We start from the raw sequence: 6000 nt of genomic DNA, 5'->3' as shown, positions 1-6000 counted from the left end.
TGGTGTATTAAACATCAAATTTGATGAAATCCTCATTCCATGGAAGGCAATGCCAAAACTGACTTCAATGGAAAAAGTATTTTTCCCATCCCATCACTGTCTCTCTTATCAGATCTCTGTTTTCAGTTGTTGCTGCTGCTTTTTTTTTTTGAGGGTCTCCTAAATGTTTTCAAATGAACTGAAACATTTTCATCTCTCCTAGTTTTAACACTTCTGTAATATAATTGTATTCTTTAGACTAAAAGGAAACTGTGACAGTATTTGTTTCAAGTTTTCCATCTTGCACAGTTCATTTTTGTAAGAATCAATAAAGGTCATGTTATTTAAAAATGCACAGCCTTACCAGAGTGCAGAAAAGACCACAGAACTGCTCAGTGTTTCCACAGCGATGCACATTTTTTTTCATCAGCAGATGGTACAGCTGACATCTGCAAAAGCAAAGGGTACAGCTGGGTTACATCTCAGGTTATGGAAAGCAACAACATCTACTATGTGTCACCTGTTTGGACTACATAATTCATCTTTCTCTGAGAACAGAGTGCTTCCCCTATGCATAGAAAATAACTGCATGTTTCCTATTTATAACAAAAGTGATGCCTCATACCCCGGTGAAGACAGAAGAGCAATGGCCCACAGTATTAACAATCAGGTAAGATATTCATGACAAAATGCAAAGCTACTAACATCCAAGGTGTTGTTTTTGCATTCTGGATTTAAAACTGTTATCAGGGAAGATTTTGTTAATCTAAAAGAAATACACAGCATTTTGACAAAACAGCAAAACCTTTTTTCAGTGGAAATGAATGTGTTTCCGGACTGGACCATTTTTTTAAAGCAACGGTGGTATTTGCAGTGAGGATGCCAGTTCCTGGGGTCTTGGCCTGGCTGCAGCATTGCAGGGGCAGTGCGGGCAGGGGGCAGGGGAGAGGAGTGCCCACGGGCCCTGGGTCTGCCTGGCACTAGCAAAGCACCACCACCCCAGCCGTCCTCAGGTACCGACAGTCATTTGACTCAAATGGAAACAAAATCAGCATTTAGTCCTAGTGACAAAGTTAGGACGAAAACCCAGAGAAAGCCTACAATAAGTTTCAAGTCACTGAGCAGAAACTGGTGAATTTTATATCACACTGTCTTCTTTCTGTCTTCACTGTCCAGAATTGCTGAAAAGATCTCTTTATAGCTCTGTTGTGATTCAGCCTGTGCCAAGTGCTTCCCAGCCTGGATTCCACCCCAGGTATTCTACTTCTGTGGCCTTATTTGAGTGTACTGACCAAATATACATTATTACAGATAAGGGACATCTGTGGAGAATGATATTCTTGAATGCAGAACAAACATTTGATGCTGTCAGATGCTCTAATCTCTGCACCAGCTATGTGCATTCAGAGCAGCTGATAATGCAATTCGCTGTTTCCCTGGAAGCAGGCAGGAGGGCATGCACTTTCAGAGAAATAGGTGGCTTGACTGCAGGAGCACCCCAAAGTTCACTTCCACCCCCTTATTTGTACTGTATTAAAGACATGCTGAATGCATGCTTTCTCTCAGGGACTTTCCTGCATGTTGATGATAATATTGCCTTGCTTGGAAGGGTCAGCCAGAGCAATAGAGTATTTTCCAATTAAATGGTCAGAATTACTTAGCTGAGCCTTTTTATTAAAAAAAAAAGTCACTTAACATCTCTGCAAAACAAGGTCTCTTTGGCTTGATTCAGGCTTGCATCTAAATACAAAAAGGGAATGAGTGTGAATGGCATCCTGTCCTTGGAGTGGGAAATAAGTCCCAAAGTATGATTATGCCTTTCTCTTACCTCCAAAACAATTATGTCCAGATTTTAGCTCTTAATGTCATAGTTCAGCACTGAGGTGTTCATGCCCAGAGCCTTTTTAATTTTTCATCTGATCTATAGTATAGTCTTAGTAATGTGGCACTTCAGCTTGACGTGAAACTGTAGGACTGTTCACAGCTTTCAAGAGGGTCCAGGTAATCCTACAAAAGTGCAATGAAATTAGATGCAAGCAAGATCTGTTGAGGTTTTCCATGTATACATAGTTCACACTAAGGCAATCCAATCAGTGTCTTGTTATCATTTTTTTATATATTAATGAATATTATTAACTGTTAAGAGGGTAGTACTGCACCATTAGACAAATGATCCTCATCCTTTACATCAGAGAGGCAGTAGATTTCCAGCTCACGTAGCCTACCAATTCGGAGAAACGACAAAGAACAACAACAAAGCACGGTGACACAGGAATAGTTTTGAAGCCTGGATGAAGAAAATCCCGGGAGCAGGATTTTCAAGCGTAACTCATGCCTTTGGGTGTCCTTGGTCTCTAACTGGACACACAAAAATGGAAGCACTAGAAATTGGTAAAGCTTTCTCCATTCTTATCTGTCAGAACAAGAGCTCTTTTTCAGCATTGAAACACAGGCTGGGGGCACCCTGGGCACCCTTCTCAAACAAGAAATCAGGCCATTGTCCTGTAATCTCAAAAGAAAAAGGGATCTTTATTAGAAAGACACCATAACTTACTGAGAGTATCTCAAAACTGACAGAGGACCACATGTATTTTAAGTAGCCCAGTGAACTCCTTGGCCAGCGCTGTCTCCAGCTGTACCAGGAAAAGGGTCAGGACTGGGTCCTCTGCAGATACAGAGTCAGATCCTCAGTTCCTGGGGACGTGTCAGTGAAGTGACTGACACTGCGAGGGGTCTGAGGAAGAACAGAGTTGTTTCTAGCTGTTCTTCCTGTTTTCTCTGTTGGCTAAGAAACTTTTCCAGTGCAGCTGACCCCGTGAGCAGATAAAGAAATAGAATGGATGATGCCTTACAGGATGGGGGGAAGAGCAGGAAGCAATAAACTGTCGGTTGTATATGAGGATTAATGCTGTCATTAAATAATAGCAATATGTATTTCAGAGTCTCATTTTGCAGGGCTCCAGATCTCATTTTGTGCTCTTGATTCACTTTCTCCTTATAACAAGCCTGTACCCTGTGTTACTGCATATTTCGTTCTTGAACACTCCTGCTCCTGCTGGTTAAGGGTGAGGAATAATGGACAACTGAGTATAAGCACCTAGCGTGATGCTATCAGACACAGCATGGATTTAGCAATAAACATTATGTGCCATCAGCATTCATTCTGGGTGAAAGACAGTTTCTTCCTTTGTGCGCTTCCTGCGTTCCCTTTTGCAACAACCCTGGCAGTAGGGCTTCTGGCAAAAATATGAAAGATTTCACAGGGAAGTTCATTTAACATTTACTTTGTAATTTACATTGACATTGACATCATATACTTTTCACTAGGAGAATAGTTCCCTGCTAAACCTGGCAAGGCTGCTCCACTGACCGGGACCCCTTCTCATTTGCTTGGAGACTAGAAGTCCCTCTTGCTCTGCTGGGATGTCATTGCTTCTGCGCCTGCAGCCACTGCTTACCGCAATGAAGAGCAGAGCAGGCCACTTTAGACTATCTTCAGCGACCGCAGCAGTATCTTTCTTTCTTTAATCTTGCCCTCACTAGGGCAGCTTTCTGGATGAGGGAATGGGCTTGGCAGAAATCATCTGAGGAATGTTATGAACTAAAGGCCATTTTTCAGCTGAAATCAGTGGGAACTGTGATACTGGATCCTGGTCTCTACCTCTCCCTAAACTGACCCATGAACCTGTCCTGAGGAGGTGTGTGTGCAGCATCCTCAGATATTTGCCTCCTGGACAAATTGAAGTGGTTCAGGCAAGGTTTCCTGAAGATCCCGTGAAGGTCCCTGTCCTCCTTCCTCCTCAGGCCCCTGTAGGAGAACACAGGGGGATGCTCCTCACTTGCAGAGCCACATAGCGATAATATATGCATTTGCTGGATGAAATTAAACAACAGCAGGTGTCCTTCAAAGTCCTGAATGGCTGTTAGAGGAATTTATATTTGTGAATAAACAGACATAGAAATTATTTGTCTGACAGCTTCTTGTTATTAAAATTAAGACCTGCTTAATCCTGCCAATTTTAGTGGGACCCAGGATGACCTGCTAAGTGCTGGTCACAAAAGTTAATGTTGCCTTATGGAAGTTTTAATGGAAGCAGCCCATTTTTTTAACATAATTTCAAAATATTTTGGAGCTGTCTTTGCAGCTGTTCAAGTCAATGGCAAAAGCCCATGGCTTTCAATGGCAGCAATGAAGCAGAACTTTTAGAAACCTGGTGTAACAGTGCTGATTTGGGGACTTCCACTAGGAAGAATTTTGATCCCATATAGGCAGTCTGTCTCTTTCCCAGACATGTGCTCTACCATGTAGTGCCGGAAGCAGAAGCTACACATCCACTTGAAGAAAAGTCACTAATCTGCTATATGGCCTTCCTATCACCTCAACATACCTTTGTTTCTCTGCCTGTAAAACAAGGATGCTACTGGTCATCTGTACTTTTAATATGCTTTTAAAGTTTAATACACTTGGAAAGTTTCTCCCTAGTGTTATTGCTAAATTACACAATTTGGTACAAGATATCCCACAATGTCATAAATTCGAATGAGCCCTTAAATTCAAGTATTGATCATTTAACAGAAAGCATATACCATATACGTTCAATGAGGCTTACTGTGACCAACATTAAGTAAGACGGGGGAAGGTTTTATGCTGACTAGCTTTCCTTTTTGCTTATATTTTATTGCTGCTCAAAAGTCAGGGATTGATAGGTACAACCATCCATGTGAAGCAGATTTGTCAAAATGTAAAAATATTGATTTTTGAAGATGCTTGCTCACAGTGTAAAATGTAAGGCAAAGTTAAAATCAATAGGGATAAATTAGGACTTTTCCTGCTATATAAATGTTGCAATAACAAAGCCTTCAATGCATAAAAATCCTGTGCAGCAGATGACAAAAATAGTTTAAATTTACTTTTTACTTCAGTTTTAAAAGACAAGGTAAAACATCAATTATCTGTCATTCTAAATTTTGAAGAGTGGAGTATATTATCTCTTTCCAGAAACTGAGAGTACTATTGATGCTCATTATCCTCATGATTACTGTCAGTCTCTGCAGTAGTAAGGAAATACTCTGTATTCTTATGAATTTCCTTTTACTGAGCACAGAAGGAAAAAAACGCATGATCAACTTTGTAGTATGTTTGAGAGTTCAGGTGTTTGGGTGTTTGAGGAAAGAGAAAGGACAAAAGTTTATTTTCAAAGTGGCTGCCCGACTTCCTGGCAACCTCACATTTGGCCAGAACTTGTCTTTGGGAGAAGGTCAGCAGCTATTACCCTTGGGTCTGAGGAAAGGCTGTTTTAAATACTTATGATGGGTTTTCAGACTACACATTTTTTACGACAGTTATACTATTCATGGTAAGTTGCTCAAATGAGACTTCAATTGCTTATGTGGGAGGAAGCGTTTGGCAACTGGACAGAGAAAAACAGATTTTTTTAGGAGATGCTTTATCCCCAAAGTACAATTGTTTTGTCACGCATTTCTTTCACTCTCTCAAGGTTGAAAAGTTTTTGGCAACAAAAACTGTAAAGCTTGCAAAAGACATAGTTTCCAACACAGCATGTCAGATGAACCTAATGAGACAGATCCTTGGCTGCTGTAAACGGGAACAGCTCCATTGACAACAGCACAGCAAGGCTGATTTACACCTGCAGAAGATAAGTCCAACACGTTTTAAACTTGGAAGTTGCACTGATAACTCTGAATACCGCTTTATGGCCCGTGCCTTTACTCCACTTAAATAGTGTGTATGATGCCATTTCCATTAACTGTGATAATTGGATATTATATCATTACAACAGTTCTGGTTGGCTTTCTCTTTCTCCCCTTCTTTTTAGAGGAAGTATTCATGCAATTGCATACACATAGATTTCTTTTATAGCTCTTGATTCAAAATGATTTTTATAGTATTTTTGTTGTACATGTACCAGTTGATTATTAGGCCTGAGAACAGGAAACTTTCTCTAGTCCACTTTCTTGACCCGAGGCTGATAATGGTTCTTGTGCTGAAAGAAGTGGAGA

General features: G+C 40.6%; 1 long non-coding RNA gene across 1 annotated transcript in view; it reads right to left on the bottom strand.

Annotated features, from left to right (window-relative positions):
• Positions 1–357: 357 nt before the first annotated feature.
• LOC106491373 (uncharacterized) overlaps positions 358–6000 on the bottom strand; it is a 125871-nt gene continuing 120228 nt past the window's right edge. The window contains exon 3 of the long non-coding RNA XR_010885855.1: positions 358–428. This is a non-coding gene — a long non-coding RNA (uncharacterized lncRNA). The remainder of the gene's footprint in view (positions 429–6000) is intronic.

Source organism: Apteryx mantelli, chromosome 16, assembly GCF_036417845.1.
Source record: "Apteryx mantelli isolate bAptMan1 chromosome 16, bAptMan1.hap1, whole genome shotgun sequence".
Lineage (NCBI taxonomy): Eukaryota > Metazoa > Chordata > Aves > Apterygiformes > Apterygidae > Apteryx > Apteryx mantelli.
Note: the sequence above shows the minus strand (reverse complement) of the source record. Positions and strands in the feature narration are given on the sequence as shown.